We start from the raw sequence: 17,544 nt of genomic DNA, 5'->3' as shown, positions 1-17,544 counted from the left end.
AGGGTTCAGTCCTTGGTCAGGGAATTAAGATCCCGCATGTCTGCATGGAGCGGCCAAGAACAATTAATTAATTAATTAATTTTTAAAAATCAAGGGAAGAGAAGTTAAGTTAATATTGCAGACATGGGTCAGCAAACTTCTTCTATAAAAGGCCAGAAATAGTATGTTAATCTTTGTGTGCTATACCAGTAGTCCCCAAACTTTTTGGCACCAGGGACTGGTTTCATGGAAGACAATTTTTCCACGGACGGGGGGAATGGTGGTGAGAATGGTTCAGGCGGTAATGCGAGCAGTGGTAATACGAGCAGTGGTAACGCGAGCAGTGGTTCAGGCGGTAAGGCAAGCAGTGGGGAGTGATGGGGAGCGGCAGGTGAAGCTTCGCTTGTTCGTCTGCTGCTCACCTCCTTCTGTACTGGTCTGTGGCCCGGGCGTTGGGGACCCCTGTGCTATACAACCTCTGTTGCAACCACTCAGCTCTGCTGTTGTAGCATGAAAGCAAGTGAATGTGCGTGGCTGTGTTCCAATGGAATTTTATTTCCGAAAACAGGTGGCGGTAGGTTTGGCCCACAGACCATAGTTTGCTAACCCTTACTCTGGACTACCGCAAGCAGAAAATTGTGTGCCTTCAAGAAATATCAAGTCTAAAATATGATCAAAGAGCACTTTTGACTCTATAAAAGGGACCCCTAGACCAAGTGAGCTTGAATCTCAGATCTATTATTTATAAGTTGTGGGACTTTGGGAAAAAACACATAACTTCTCTCATCTTCACGTTTCTCATTTGTCAGACGGAGATTGTAAAACCAGCTTCGCCTACCCCAGGATTATTGTGATGCTCAAACAAACTGTAATGAATCAGCGGAAAGAAGCTCTTATTAGTACTAGTATAGAATTGCAGAAACACCTGTTGCTTTAAAGACTAAAGCTCCTTCATGGAGGAGGTGGTGTTTTTTCACCCATCATTGAGTGTTTGGTACCTGCCACATATTGGCACTCAGAATAAATTTATTGACTTTATAAATGAAACAGATAAAATATTTCCTTCTTTCAAATCAGTGTGGTATTATTCGAATAGACTGGACAAATAGAAGCACACAGTGAAATAGTTTGAAACTAGGACATGAGCCATTTAAATTTTGTAGTTTAGCTACATTTGGGGAGTATTTCTGGATGAACTTGCCTAAACAACTTTGGACACGTAGAGAAGAGCTCCCATCAGGATATTACATACACATTTCCAACTGCACTCAGATATATTGGAAGTGTTCCATAATCAAGGGAGGGTTTTCCCTCGGGTCTTTAAAAATTTCTCATCAGTAATATCCTCATCACAAGAGAATCCCGACTGAGTACCCCTGGGACAGCCACTAGTTTCAACACTTGTATCCCGTGGCTGGACATGACCACGTGCACAAACTCCTCAGACTCAGGATACCAGCTTGTTAAGCAAGTCAGGGGTCTGTTTGGTGTTTTACAAATATGTCATTGCCAAAATAAATGCTCAAGATAACAATCTGTTATGAATACTACTGATGCCAATAAAAAGAAAATGAACAATGTTTCCTTCATTGCTTTTTCCACCAAGCAGTCAAATTGAGAGGCTTCATTCATTACAGCCGTAGATGATCACACTAAAGAGAAAAGTTGTTTCATCAAGTTAGGGGAAATGTGAACAACTTCAAGTGAATTAGAGTGTTCTTTCTAAAGGCGGTTTATAGGAAGAATCAGGATCATAATTTAACCATTGAAACAATTTTGTTCATGTGTGTTTTTCCTTCCTATTGTAAACCTGAGGAAAATGTGACACAGTTCGCTTTTAACATGTTCACATATGTGCCTAATGAATGTCTTAAATCAAGAGATAAACCTTTGTGGCGGCGGCGGCTTTGTCTCTTGGGCTGGCCCCTGGCGGCTCCCTCCCCGGAACAGCTGCCACCGAGGGAGGAAGCCGCGCGGTCCAGAGCCCTAGTGCTGAAGCCCCCGAGCCCTCGTCATCCACCACCACCATGTAAGGGCCATGAAAAGGGCTCGTCCTGGCGCAGCGCGGACATGGAGGAGGACTTATTCCAGCTAAGGCAGCTGTCGGTGGTGAAATTCCGTCGCACAGGCGAGAGTGCAAGGTCAGAGGACGACACGGCTTCGGGAGAGCATGAGGTCCAGATTGAAGGGGTCCGTGCTAGGCCTAGAGGCCGTCGAGCTGGATGATGGGGCAGCTGTGCCTAAGGAGTTTGCCAATCCCACTGACGATACTTTCATGGTGGAAGATGTGGTGGAAGCCATTGGTTTTGGAAAATTTCAGTGGAAGCCCTCTGTTCTCACCGGCTTGGCTTGGATGGCTGACGCCATGGAGATGATGATCCTGAGCATCCTTGCGCCGCAGCTGCACTGCGAGTGGCGGCTGCCCAGCTGGCAGGTGGCGTTGCTGACCTCGGTGGTCTTTGTCGGCATGATGTCCAATTCTACCTTCTGGGGAAACATCTCAGACCAGTAAGGCAGGAAAACAGGGCTGAAGATCAGTGTGCTCTGGACCCTGTACTATGGCATCCTCAGTGCTTTCGCGCCCGTGTACAGCTGGATCCTGGTGCTCCGGGGCCTGGTGGGCTTCGGGATCGGAGGCGTCCCCCAGTCGGTGATGCTGTATGCTGAGTTCCTTCCCATGAAAGCCAGAGCTAAGTGTATTTTGCTGATTGAGGTGTTCTGGGCCATCGGGACAGTATTCGAGGTTGTCCTGGCTGTGTTTGTGATGCCCAGCCTGGGCTGGCGTTGGCTGCTCATCCTCTCGGCTGTCCCACTCCTCCTCTTTGCTGTTCTGTGTTTTTGGCTGCCAGAGAGCACAAGGTATGATGTGCTGTCCGGAAACCAGGAAAAGGCCATCACCACCTTAAAGAGGATAGCCACAGAAAACGGAGCCCCCATGCCTCTGGGGAAACTCATCATATCCAGACAGGAAGACCGAGGCAAAATGAGGGACCTCTTCACACCCCATTTTAGATGGACAACCTTGCTGCTGTGGTTTATATGGTTTTCCAATGCATTCTCTTACTATGGATTAGTTCTGCTCACCACTGAGCTCTTCCAGGCAGGAGATGTCTGCAGCATCTCCAGCCGGAAGAAGGCAGTAGAGGCAAAATGCAGCCTGGCCTGTGAGTACCTGAGTGAGGAGGATTACATGGACCTGCTGTGGACCACCCTGTCTGAGTTCCCAGGTGTTCTTGTGACTCTCTGGATTATCGACCGCCTGGGCCGCAAGAAGACCATGGCCCTGTGCTTCGTCATCTTCTCCCTCTGCAGCCTCCTGCTGTTTATCTGTGTTGGAAGAAATATGCTCACTCTGTTACTCTTCATTGCAAGAGCGTTTATTTCTGGAGGCTTCCAAGCAGCCTATGTTTACACACCTGAGGTCTACCCCACGGCGACCCGAGCTCTGGGCCTGGGCACCTGCAGTGGCATGGCAAGGGTGGGCGCGCTCATCACCCCGTTCATTGCTCAGGTGATGCTGGAATCGTCCGTGTACCTGACGCTGGTGGTTTACAGTGGCTGCTGCCTCCTGGCTGCCCTGGCCTCCTGCTTTTTGCCCATTGAGACCAAAGGCCGTGGACTGCAGGAGTCCAGCCATTGGGAGTGGGGCCAGGAGATGGTCGGCCGAGGGACGCACGACACAGGTGTCGCTAGGTCGAACTCGGGCTCTCAGGAGTAGTGACCGATGGGGGGCTGAGCTGGTTTTTGAGGCTGTAGAGAGCGGGGAGCTGCTGGAGCCTGGCGGGGGCACCGATCGTCACTGCCCACATCAAGAACTCACCCAAGGGTGCCACCTGGACCAATGAGGTTTTGTGTCTTGACTGTTTTCTCATATTTATCAAGATCCATCCGGGGCTGGGGAGGCATTTGCTCTGGGGGGTTCTCCGTATATGTGTGTGGGGGTTTGTTAATAACCTGTGGATCTGCATGGGAAAACTGCCACCTCAGCAGTGCCTGGTGACGCCGGTAGCCAGCTGGACACCATCCAGAGTCAGCCGGTCCCAGCCTCGGTGAACAACAACCGAAAGATCTTTGTAGATACACTCCAGGCCGGGACCCCTGTGAGACCTGCCACTCACCCGCTGGACCTGTTCTTAGGTTTCTCCTGCAATCCCCGGCCCCAGGCTTTCTTCTTTGAAATTGCAGGTGACCTGGGTGTGGCCTGAGCAGCTTTTTCTTGGGTCTGAGAAATGCTCCCAGGGAAGGGGCCCCTCGCTTTGCCTTCCCAGGGCTGAGTAGCGGAGACTCTGGCCGATGGACATGCATTTGAACTTGAGCCGCGTGCCTCCACCTGGCCCCCTCCTGGAGTTGCTGTCCCTGGCTCCAGGGGATCCAAATGTGGCCACGAGGACAGCTGGGCTTGCACTAGATGACAGCCTCAGAAAGCTTTTACCCCCAGGAATTGCAGATGGAGGCAAAAGGGAGGTGAGAACCAAGCCCACGACCAAAGCAGGGGCCTCCCCTTTGGAAGCAGCAAAAGTCGCGCCAGGGGGCTTCTTTTCTGGCCGCCTCGTTGGTCAGGCTGATTGGTGACTCTTGGGGCAAGAAAACAGTTAAGTCAGGTTTCAGTGCTTTGGAGTTTGAGCGCGGTGGGTGGCCAAATGGACTGAGAAACAGAAAGATGCTCCCCCCAGCCACCTGCTCCCGTGCGGGCCAGGGGACCAGGAATCCTTCCTCCCTGGATTCTCTGCCATCCCTGCTGTCAAGGGGTGGCTTGGTCTTTCCATAGAGGCAGCTCCTGGGGTTCCAGCAATGGACCCCACGGCATGGATACCATGGGTAGGGAGGAACGGGCGGGCCCAGATGTGTGAAACGTGTACATTTTCAAAGAAAGAGAAGGGAGGTCAACTGGATTTGGGAGTTGGCCTCCAGAGGAAGGGCTGATGCTGTGTCTCAGCACACAACATCCACCTCCAGGATTTGGTTTCCACGAGCCTTTTCCCCGCCATGAAGGCAGGAACTTAGGGAAGGAGAGACGAAGATGCCAGATCCCATCAAAGGCCAGAGAAGACTGACCGTCTGCTTGGAGATATCTGCTTGAAGTGAACATTCCGAGGAAGCCAAATGTGTACGTTCACTTTATTAAAACATGTTGGTGATGGGCGTTGCAAAAAAAAAAAAAAAAAAGAGATAAACCTTTGTATTTCCAGGGGTAAAAACTTAACACACCTGGCACTCACATAAATGTGCTAAGTGAATCCATAAATGAACCAATGGTTCTAGTATTAAAAAAAAAGAAAATGAAGCAAAAACCTTATGCGCGTATGTCACGGTTGTATCCTAGCCCTACTGTCTTTCCAATTTGGAGGCAGTGGTGAACAGTGGAAAGAGCTTGAGCTTTGGAGCCCGCCAGACTTGCGTTAAGATCACGATGATAGCATGTTAGAGATTCGTGGCCTTGAATGGTTTACTGAATCTCAGTTTTACATCTCAAGGTTATTGTGAGAATAAGACGCATCAATGTAAATAAAAGTACCTAATGCAGTGCTGCTGGGAACCAGTCTTGGGTGGGAGTGGAGAAACATTCTGAGAACTGTGGGTTCTTGCCGGCTGGGTAGCCTCCCCCGAAGGGAGCTATGACAATGAACTTCTTCCAGGGCTTTGCCTTCTGCCCATGATATGTAGGGTCAATGAAGATGAAAAACGTTCCTGATCAGGGTATGATGTGGGGGAAAGGTTCCTGGACAATCTTAAAAGAAGTGACCAAAAGACTAACGGGCAGGAAGAGGCCCTGGGTGACCATCCCAGAGAAAAGAGCCAACACTAATGACCCTTTTGTTCTTTTCCTTTTAACATTTGCATCTGTTAGCTTGTATACTAAGGGTCTGTCTGCATCGAATATAATGCAGTTGCTCTGGGTAGCAATTTGGGAGGGTAGTGTACTGGTTGGGAGAGAAGGCTTTAGCACTAGACTACTTGCTGGGCAGATTAGTTCGCTTCTCTGAGTCTCCACTTTCTTATTCTTGAGGGTTATAGTCTTCATTCTCTACTCGCTGTGTTTTCCCCTGCTTTCTGGCTTCTGCTTACACAGAGATTCTGCCTGCACATCATCGTAGTTCACTCAGGGCTGTGAGGCTAATTACTGAGGTCTCTGGGTAGAACTGTTCACTTCAGACCCTCAGAAGCTGCTGGCTAGCCTATGGTTGCCTGCCTGTCGGTCAGCTGCCCACCCCAGGTCCAATCAGCATGGCCAACGGGGAGACAGGGTGGACATGGTCACATAAAGTAACTCAGGGCTGGCTGCTTAGCCAGGAACTGTAGACAGGGCCATTCCTCATAGGAGACTGTGGGTGTGATATGCACCGTGATTGATGCCCAGGACACAGAGATAAGCCAGAGAGCTTGAATGCAAGGTAGACAATGGTAACTGCAATAAAAGAAATGCGGATAAAGAGCTTTGCAAGTTCAGAGGAGAAGGAAGCTGCTTTCTAGCTGGGGCAGTAGGGGAAAGGCTCCATGGAAGAAAGGACCTCCAGAGCATCTAGTTCAACTCTTTAGATTATTACAATAAACTCTCAATGGTCTCCCCACCTGCAGCCCCTCTCCAATTCAACCTATTTTGCACACATTGCTGGTTAATTTATCCACAACCAAGTCAGTCAGGGCTCATCTCTGGACTTGAAGGCAGGGGTCAGTCCTACCCAAACCTCATGACTAGGAACTTTAGGGAGTTCCTACAATGAACTTATCCCACCATCTGGCCACAAGCATTGATTAAAGGATGGGGGTATGACAAAGGTCAGGCCAGTCACAGACAATGAGATCTACCAGGAAACAGGCGTTCCTCTTCTCCACTGAATTTGATGTGGAAGCACGTGTTATTCAAATCCACTGGCAGTTATCTTACAGGAACAAGGGGAGAGACTTCTGAGAACAGAACACTCACTGAGGAAGTAGAGCTGGGAGATAGAGATAGATAAATAGAAAGAGAGAAAGTGAGAAAGACAGAGACAGACAGAGAGAGGAACTGGGTCTTGGACACATCATTTTGGGAATATAAGGGGAGTAGAGGGCAATAGTGAAAAACCCAATTCACTGGGAGTGCTGGTGCAGGGATGTTAAGATTGGAAAGAGATCACTGAGGTCTTGAATGGGGGATAAGAGGCTTTTCTTTTCTTTCTATAGGCAATAGGAAGCTACTGTGATATGAGTGGGGTTGTGGATAAATTAATCAGCAATGTGTGCAAAATAGATTGAATTGGAGAGGGGCTGCAGGTGGGGAGACCACTGAGAGTTTATTGTAATAATCGAAAGAGTTGAAGTAGAGCAGGTGCAGTGGGGCTGGAAAGAGGAGAAAGGTGCAGAAAAACAGGGACACGGATTCCAGTGTTCAGAGTGAGATCTTGTCACTTTCTAAAGGCTGCATGAGCGAAGGAGGGTGCCGACACACAAGCCAAGGCTGGAAGAGCGCCATTCCTAAACTTTGTGGATGGCTCCTCCGGGGCAGTAGTTTATCACCGTAAAAGATGGATGTAAAAGATTAGACAACAGATTAGATGAGGGGTCTTCTTAGGTATGATTTTTGTCACAATGCAAATGGATCATGATAAAATTTTACAACATTGAAAAATACGTTGTGGGGCTTCCCTGGTGGCGCAGTGGTTGAGAGTCCGCTTGCCGATGCTAGGGGACACGGGTTCGTGCCCCGGTCCGGGAAGATCCCACATGCCACGGAGCGGCTGGGCCCGTGAGCCATGTCCACTGAGCCTGCGCGTCTGGAGCCTGTGCTCCGCAACGGGAGAGGCCACAACGGTGAGAGGCCCGCGTACTGAAAAAAAAAAACAAAAAACCTTGTGGAGTTGGGTCACCAGCACACTTCAGGAGATATTTATAGACAGTGCTAGCAAAATAGTTTTGAAAGGGGTGGCATAAAACATACAAATCAGTTTGTTGAGATTTGAAATTTTTCTCTAGCTGTGTGACCCTGGTAAATCACCCTGTCCGAGGTTTATTTAACTGTAAAAAAAAAAAAAAAAAAAAAAAAAGAAGGGTAAAGCTTCTTCCTGGTAGTCCTACCTCACCATCTCATGGGAAAACTCCTTGCCAGTTCCTAACAAATAAAAGGTAAAATAAATAAAAATATTAAAAATAACAAATAGGGGCTTCCCTGGTGGCGCAGTGGTTGGGAGTCCGCCTGCCAATGCAGGGGACGCGGGCTCGTGCCCCGGTCCGGGAGGATCCCACGTGCCGTGGAGCGGCTGGTCCTGTGAGCCATGGCCGCTGGGCCTGCGCGTCCGAAGCCTGTGCTCCGCAATGGGGGAGGCCACAACAGTGAGAGGTCCGCGTACCGCAAAAAAAAAACCAAATAAAACAAACAAAAAAAACAAATAAAAGGTAAATATGTTTTTGTGCTCCCTCCTTTTCTTTTGTTTTAGGTATGCTTTGCGTTTACAGGCTGCCTTTCCACAGGTACTATTTGTACTGTCACAGCTTGTTTGATAGGTTTCCTATAGCTTTTATGGTTAAATCAGTAGATTCTAGTACCATCTGCATTACAGGATTGGGATGGCCTTTCTTTGCCCTGTATTCTAAACAATGGACTAAATAAAATACAGTATTTTATTATGATGATTTGCTCAAGGAGCTAAAAACTATCTCTGATTTATAATAGTGCGGGAAGCGTGGTGCTCCATGGCAAGGGGCTATGGGTGTGGCAAGCACTGTGATTGACACCTCTAGAGCAGGGGGATAATATGGATGGCTAAAATGCAAGGGAAAGTGATTAGGGCCATAGCAGAAGCATAGCCGAAGTCCCATGACCAGGGGAGAGCCACTATTATGGATCCAGCATCATAGATCTGTCAGCAGCTCCCCATTTCCCCATCACCACTATTTATTGAATGCTTACTGTGTGCTAAGTGTTTGTGTTATTTCGTTCCGTTCTTGAAATAAGCCTATGAGGTAGGTAAAGCATTATTATTGTTCTAAATGAGCGTAATCTGTCAAACGCACTGATGCGGAGACTGAAGCTTCCAAGGTCACAAAGGTAAGTAGTAAGTGACAGAGCAAGGACTTGAATCTGAGCTTTCAGGATTCTAGAGCCCAGGGGTTTAGCTATTGCCCCGGATTGCTTGTGCTGAGATTCCCTGGGAAGATCTCTCTTATCTTTCCTTTTATAGGCACATGATTTATATCACCCATCTGGAATGGGATGGAGTGAAAAGGGGATTTGGGAACTCTTGTGTCTTCAAGATTACTCAGCTCTTTGATTTCTCCCCTGGGAGCTACACTGACTGTCGGCTAGAAGGTGCTGGAAAAAAATTAGATTGCTCCAGTGTGTTCACTTGTATGCAATTTATTATCTCTAAAGATAAGGCCTAAAGACACCTTACTGCATTATATTTTTTCCAGTGAATGGAAGCAGAGGGCATCTGTTTAGTATTTGAGACATGCACCTGGCTCACTTTGGTTAAAAGAGAAAAATAAATATTAAAACATAGTCATCCAAAGAATGACTCCCTCTGTGGCTGGCTTGCCCTCTGCTTTGAGTATGGGCCTCAAAGGCGATAATTTAAATTTGGGGCTGCCAGAAAAGGATGTCATTTCTCCTGATTAATTGGGAAGACTAAAGATCTCCCTAGGAGAGGGCTTGGATTCCCTCCTAGGGTCTAACCCTTCTAGATCTGGATCTGAAGCTTAGAAAAAGTGCTGAGAATCTATCAGAGGGTGAGATAGAAGGAGAGGTCATCTCCTTCAATACCTTCCTTTAACTGTGGAAGAAGGGAATTCCCTGGCAATCCAGCAGTTAGGGCTCTGTGCTCTCACTGATGAGGGCCCAGGTTTGATCCCTGCTCAGGGAACTAAGATCCCACAAGATGCGCGGTGTGGCCCAAAATAAATAAATAAATAAAAATAAAAAACTGTGAAAGACATTGATGCCCAGTGTGCTGGATACCTGCCCAATGCCCCTCCAGCCCTTCTCTTCACCCTTTTCCACTCTGTGTTGTATCCTGGGAGGCTACCCTGGATGTACTGTATCACTGGGTTCCCTTATTCTCTGGCCTCCAGTTTGATCAGACCAAAGGGAAGCACACACAGGAGATCGGACGGCAGGAGGAGATCAAGGTAAGGGTATTATTTCCTTAACTCCCTCCCCTGCTAGGGCACTCTGGATGGGCTGCATTCCTCCTCTGATAGCCACAGCATCCTAACAGGTGGCCTCTCAATACAGCTGACCTCTCTGGTCCTAGTGACTGCTTCTCCTTTGCTCCTTCATGGCCTAGCGGCAGTAAAGACTCCTTGAGGTCACTAGCCCTGAGATACCCACTATCCATTTGTGCACATGTCTTTGTAAATAGCCCTGTTATTATGCTCTAAGAAAGTTACCCAGTTTGGATGTGCCATCTGTTGCCTGCTGGGACCCTGATTGATATACCCAGAGAGGCTTAATGACTTGCCCAAGGTCTCAGGAGGATTTGATTACATACCAGTATGTGCTAATGAGAAGAGGTAACACTGGTATTTATTTTTTTTTTGCAGTACGCGGGCCTCTCACTGTTGTGGGCTCTCCCGTTGCGGAGCACAGGCTCCGGACGCGCAGGCTCAGCGGCCATGGCTCACGGGCCCAGCCGCTCCGCGGCATGTGGCATCCTCCCGGACCGGGGCACGAACCCGTTTCCCCTGCATCGGCAGGAGGACTCTCAACCACTGTGCCACCAGGGAAGCCCAACACTGGCATTTTTTATAGTAGATGAAGCACATTCATAAATTGGGTGCAGGAAAGGCATTAAGCTTCCCACTTAGAGACTAGGAAATTGAATCTTAGAGAAGAGGAGGGATTTGCCGCAGCTGGTGAACATCAGAGTCATCCTCAAACCCAATGCATGGGCTCTGCCAGTCACGCCATGCCCGCCCACAGGTCAGGGCTGAACCTCTAATTCTTCACTAGCACAACTCTATAATTTGAGCATCAGGAAAACAAACATACTCAGAGTCCCTTCTTCCAGGCCCAGAGCTAGAGATGTTACATACACAGTCCAACAACTTGTGGGGCCAGTGGTATCATCCCTATTTTACAGATGAGGAAAGTGAGGCTCAGAAGGCTGAGTATCTAATTCAAAGTCATGCTGCTGGGAAGTAGCTGGAATCTGAACCCAGGCCTGTCTGCCGGCTCTTTTCACTACCCGGCGCTGCCTCTTTGGGCAGAGATGTGGATTTCTGAGGGTTCTGCAGGCTGCAGGCCTAGCACACTCATTGTATTTTTCTCTCATCAAACCAGTCCCAGCTTGGCCTTCATACTAACTCTGGGACCTTGGCTTGGCTTTTCTGTTGGGCAGCCAAAGAGTCTTTTGTGGATAAACCATGACAGAAAATGGAGTGGAGCTGATTAAGACCAAGAGATAACAAGGCCAGGCCAGTCCAGCCCTTTGTCTGAGACTGCCTGGGAAAAATGCAGCCCTGGTCAGCACGGCCTCTATTGTTACTTCTGAGGGGGTAGGGGTGCCAGAGGGTGTTCTTCAGCTTTGACGAGCGTCTCAATCTGCAGTGCTGAAGGGTGCATCTCATCTACCAACTTAGTAGTAAAAAATTTCCCTGGACCCACTAGCTTTCATACCATAAAAGCAGAGTCAGAGGCTGTTGCTGGCTCAGTATTTGGTCACCTACTCTCTGTGTGGCCTTAAGGGCTCACTTCTCCAGTTTGGACCTCAGTTTCCTTATCTGAAATATAGAGGAGATGGGTGAATCCAGGGCTCTGCCACTGTCTTCCCAGTTTGTCCTTTATGAGTTGGGAGTCTGGGGAAGTATGTGAAGCCTTCCAAGACCTCCCCATTCACGCCCCATCCCTTAGCAGGACATCAGGGTTGTACTGTTAATGGATTTGCATCAGTCAGTTCCCGTTTTCCCTATTTACTCACATCCATAATAAGCTACCCCAAACCAGGCGATGGCCTGTAGTGTGGAGGGGCAGGATCAGACTCAGGACTTTGCACAGTGTTTTCACCAGCTACCAAACCTTGAGTGGCGCTTGTTACAGTCTTGGGAAGTAGTGTAGGTGAAGAACGGGTCCAACTTCCCCTTACTTTACCACAGTGAAAAGCAGACCCTGGGATGCTAAGTGACTTTCCCAGGACATCCACTCATCCACTGCCCTGGTGTTAGAATGGGGTCCCCCCATGCACTGAACTGTTATCACCAAGGAAAACCATTACTGGGCTTGACGAGAGCCTCCATTTGAAGTTACTGCTTTGAGGATTAACCAGAAATAATAAGCATCCAGCTTAGGGGGACAAACATAGAAAATGTAGATAAGCAAAAAGAGGAAAATGAAATGGGTGTGATTTGATGCCCTGCCGTTTTGGCTTAAGCAGAGCAGGGACTTTGTGAGATGTACTGGATCCTGGCTTAAAACCCAGCAGAGACTGAACTTCTTGTTCTTGTTGGCAGGTTTAAGGGCCAGTGGTCACTCTGTTTTCTGTTTTGGGAGGGCCTTTGGCCAGAGTTTCTGAGTACTCAACTCAAGCCAAGCAATGAAGCAATGATCAGTAGACAGAGAAAGGGAAACTCTTTCTCCTGGCTGAGTGAGGAGGTAGCTCCTTGGTGGTACAGCCCAGGGGATGGGGTGGTCCCCAAGACAAGTGGGTAAATCTATAGAGACATTTGCTGTGTGGGAAGATTTGCCTCCCTCTAATGCCCACTTTTAGGGGGTGGTTCTCTTTTCACATATCCTAAGAAATAGCTGCTTCCAGATGCATTTTGGCTCTGAAGACTATGTTTCCTATGACCAATTAAAAAAACTCTGTTCCAGGCTTCAGACTTAGAATTTCAGAGTGTCTGAGCCCAGAAGGACCTTATAGCCCATCCAGTCCCAACCAACTTATTTAACACATGGGGAAACTGAGGTTCAGAGATAGAAGCTGGCTCACTGCATGTCATATGGTAAATCGTTGGCAGTGCCAGGCCTAAGACATAGGTCTTCTGGTTCCATTCTGTGTGCTAGACGTCAGTTTCAGACACATGGGAAATGTGTTCTCAGCCACCATGGGAGAGTGAAAGGGAGTCAGTGCTTTTAAATAAGTTATTAGTAGCCTTAATTCCATACACATGATAACAATGAGCTGAAATTTATCCAGAGCTTGTTATATGCTAGCAGTTTTATAGTCATTACCTTATTTAATGTCCACAGTAACCTATAAAGGAGATGTTATTATTCCAAGTTTTTCAGATGAGAAAACTGAGGCTTAAGGGGGTGACATCATTTGCCCAAATTCACACAACCAGCAAATAGCTCAGAGAGGATTAGAACTTAAGTCTGATGTCTCCAACTCCTTAGATTAACATACAATGATCCTGTAAAGTTTGGTCTGAAATGAGACACAACTTTAAAGCATCTTTTTTCTTCATACCTGAATGTTTTAGTAAACCCATATGGGACTGAGCTCAATGGTTTAAAAGCAGTAGTTCTCAAGCTCTAGTGGGCATCAGAGAGAACCTCTGAAAACCCAGACTGCTGGCCTCTCTCCCAGAGTTCCCAATCCAGTAAATCTGGGTGTGACGTGCGGATCAGCATTTCTAGCAAGTTTCCAGGTGACCCTGATGATGCTGATCTGGGGACCACATATATAGAGTCACTGACTTAAAGGAATCATTAAAAGGTTTTGTGTTAGCTGAATTTTCTTGCACTAAGTCTCATTTTCCAAGTAAATACTCAGGAACAAAGCTGCTACATCTCAGTAAAACATTCTTGTCAGGAGATAAAAGAAATGATATTATTACTTGATTTCCTAATTGCTGAGAGGTCTTCAGTTGGGGTGAATTGTCAGGAAGGTTAAAGATCTAGATCAGGGACTTCCCTGGTGGCGCAGTGGTTAAGAATCCGCCTGCCAATGCAGGGGACACGGGTTCAAGCCCTGGGCCGGGAAGATCCCACATGCCGTGAGCAACTAAGCCCACGTGCCACAACTACTTGAAGCCCATGCGCCTAGAGCCCGTGCTCTGCAACAAGAGAAGCCACTGCAGTGGGAAGCCTGTGCACCACAATGAAGAGTAGCCCCTGCTCGCCTCAACTAGAGAAAGCCTGCGTGCAGCAACAAAGACCCAATGCAGCCAAATATTAAATAAATAAATTTATTAATTAAAAAAAAAAAGATTTAGGTTAGAAAGCACAGGCTGCAGCAGCAAAAACAAATAACTCCAGGTATTTCTTCTGTCCATGAGGCAGTCTTCTTAAGACTGAGGGTCCTGAGGGAGAGAGTGTGAGTGGCTGAGCTTAGGTCACATGTTCATTCCTGAGCCAATCACTGTGGACAGAGAAATGTGATGCTCTGATTGGCCAGACCTGAGTCACATGCCTACTCCTAAAGCAGGAAGTGAAATGGACTCCTGGAAATGAATTCCACCCAGGTGCAGAACCTGAAGAGGGGTTGGGAGTGGTCCCCCTGGAGGAAGCCTGGGGATGAGGACACAAGAAAGAAGGGTAAATGGATGCCAGGTGCCACACATGCCCACATTTCTAGTTGCCAAGCAACATTTTACCTTTTAGTTCTGGTTACTCTTCTTTCCCACAAAGTTCTCCTAGCACAAGGGCTGACTCTTCCGTAGATGGAAGGGTGCCAAACCCTGGAAGCCTTGAGGGAAGTGGAAAGAGATCTAGGCTAGAGATTTGAGTTTTAGTCCTCTTCTGCCACGAATTTCCTTCCCTCTGCGAGTCTCTTTTCCTGTCAGCTGTAAAATGAGGAGACTGGATAGGATCCCTATGGGTGCTTGCAACTCTAATAGGCTGTGGTTCTGGGCAGTGTCTTAGGCAGTGGGGCCCTCCCAGTGCCTTTCAGTATCTCAGAAATGAAGGCAGCTTTCTCTAAACATGGGCAGTCCCTGCCATGAAATGACACAGCTTTCTAGAAAAAGCCTCAATCTTGGCATCAGACAGACTGACTTCTCAATTACCTGTGTGACCTAGGCAAATTAATTAACCTCTCTGAACCTCCTAATATAAAGTGGGGTTAATGATAATCCCCACCTGGTCTCAAAGGTTGTTGAGAGAATAAGACAGTGGATGTGAAAGTGCTTTGTAAGCCCTCAAGCACTGTGTAGTTGGAGGGCCTACCCACCCAGGGCTCCCGCCTCCCAGGCCAGTGTGATTCAGGGACTCTGCTCTGAGAAAAAGTTAGTGCCCACATTCAATGAGCATGAGCCCTTCCACAAGGCACATGTCTGCTGCTTACAGAGCATTTGTCCTAAACCTTGTTATTCTGTGCATGAGTGCCATATCAGGTGGTAAACTGAGGCAATTGGGAGGGTGGAGTGGGGGTGGGAGGGAGAGGGCACTGATGATTCCAGATCTTGCAGGGAGAGTCTGTCCTGGAGTTTCAGGGTGGGGACCAGGACCCAGTGGCTCACAGGGAGTAGGAAGCCAGGCTCCGTCCGTCTCTTCTGACCATCCTGTCCCTCCAAGTGGGCCGTTGGACAGAAGCCTCCCTCTCACTTGTCTAGTGGGGAGGGGTTAGCCATTTCCACTCTGATATCTCACAGTCATCTAAATTAATATGTTCAGAATCGGTTTCTTAATCTTGGTCCTCAGCTCCAAAATCTGTTTACTCCTAATTCTGTAAATGTCACTTGCAGCCATTGAGTCTCCCATGCAAGATACCTATGGGTCAGGATCCTTGACATCTCTCTTTCTCTTTTATCCCCCTGCCCCAAAATCCATCATCAAATCCTGTCTATTCCCCCTTTAAAGCATACTTCATTTACACTGATTTTCCCCCCATTCTCACCACTAACACTCCTGAGACACTCATTCCAGTGAAGCGGGACATATATCAGGCCAGAGTAAACTTGCCAAAATGCAAATCTGATGGCATTACTATCTCTCTTACAAGTCTTCAAAGACTACCTGTTGCATTTGGAATGAAAGCCAAGATCCTCAGTGGATTCTATCAAGTCCTGCAGAAACAGGTCTGTGCCCCAGCCCCCTCTCGCTGAACTCTCCCCCTTGTTCTCTGGCCTTTGTCCGGTTCATGAACAGGCCAGGTTCCCACACATGCCAATATCCCAATGTCCTTTCCCAGGCTGTTCCCCTGCCTGGTCTGCCATTTCTCCTTTCTTCACACATAGCTGCTTCTGTTCATCCTTCAGGTCTCAGCCAAAGGGTCACATTTTCAGAGAGGCCTCTTCTAATGACCCTATCCTAGTCCCTTTAGCCCTCCTAATTTCCCACCAGTTATTCTCTCTTGGCATTATGTTTCCTCTGTTGCACTTACTGCAATTCATATTTATCACTGTGTTCATTTAGTTGCTTATTGCCTGGCTCTACTACACTGTAAGCTCATGAGGGCAGGGAAAATGCCTTCCTATTGTATGTCCAGCACCTATTTGCTCAATAAATATTTCTGGAATGAAAGGACAAATGCAAAAATTAGGGATCTTGGGCTTCCCTGGTGGCGCAGTGGTTGAGAGTCCGCCTGCCGATGCAGGGGACACGGGTTTGTGCCCCGGTTTGGGAAGATCTCACATGCCGCGGAGCGGCTGAACCCGTGAGCCATGGCCACTGAGCCTGCGCGTCCGGAGCCTGTGCTCCGCAACGGGAGAGGCCACAACAGTGAGAGGCCCGCTTACCACAAAAAAAAAAAAAAAAAATTTAGAGGCCTTGCCCCTGTGTCTTCTTCAGAAGATTTTCTTCAGATGAGCTACACTGTGAACCAGTAATTCTAGGTACCCTGTGAAAGCCAGGAATAAAAAGAAATGCTGGCAGTGTCTGGCTGTACTCAAGTTGTTGGAGTGGCCTACCCTGTCCCTTGATCTTGACCATGCCCTTCCCCTCCTGCATGTCCACCTTTGCAAGTACCTGGACCCTCAAGCTCTCCTAAAATGGCTTTCAAGAAAGGATCTGACAAACCCAGATGAGACAAATGAGAACAGACACTATATATTTCACAACAAACAATAAACTAGAATGCCTGAGATGACAAGGATTTTTGTGACACTTCCTGAAGGACTGACTAAATAATGTGGGGGGTCCAGGACAAAATGAAAAGGTGGGCTGCTTGTTAAAAAATTAGTAAGAATTTCAAGATGGTGGCAGCAGGATATTAAACCAAGTGCAGGGCTCCTTCTAAGTGTGGGTTGAACACCCACAAAGCTGGCCTTGCTTGCTGCCTTCAGAGGCAGGCCAGGAGATTGGTTTGGACTGTCTGAGCTGGCCCTGATCTTTCTGGATACTGTGGCTTCTAAGAGACCCTTTTTCCATCAGCTCAAGAACAATACAAAGTCCAGACAGGACTCTCTCAGCAGCCAGGATACACCAGGTGTACAAGAGGCTGCTGCCACTTCTCTACCCCAAATTTCCCCCAGAATCCATGGTTTCAACTAAGCTAGTTGACTCAGAGCAGGGCCAAGTTTATTTGCTCTTATCTAGTAGTTTAAGGAAGCAGGAAAGTTGTTTTTGTAAAACTCCCTAGAAGGTAAACATGATGATGTTCTTTTATTCTGTTTACACGAACACACTGGTACGGAGGGAATTTCGGTTGCCACCACATGCCACTGTTTACCTGTCCTTCACACACCTCCAGTGAGTAAGTGAGACAGCTC

At 47.9% G+C, this 17,544-nt stretch overlaps 1 pseudogene; it reads left to right on the top strand.

Moving 5' to 3' along the window:
* Positions 1-1,663: 1,663 nt before the first annotated feature.
* On the top strand, positions 1,664-4,503 carry LOC111184111 (synaptic vesicle 2-related protein pseudogene; annotated as a pseudogene).
* The last annotated feature ends 13,041 nt before the right edge of the window (positions 4,504-17,544 follow it).

This window comes from Delphinapterus leucas, chromosome 7, assembly GCF_059928025.1.
Source record: "Delphinapterus leucas isolate spDelLeu-1000000601 "Yukka" chromosome 7, BTC_Dleu_Yukka2, whole genome shotgun sequence".
Lineage (NCBI taxonomy): Eukaryota > Metazoa > Chordata > Mammalia > Artiodactyla > Monodontidae > Delphinapterus > Delphinapterus leucas.
This window is presented reverse-complemented; position numbering and strand designations above follow the sequence as displayed.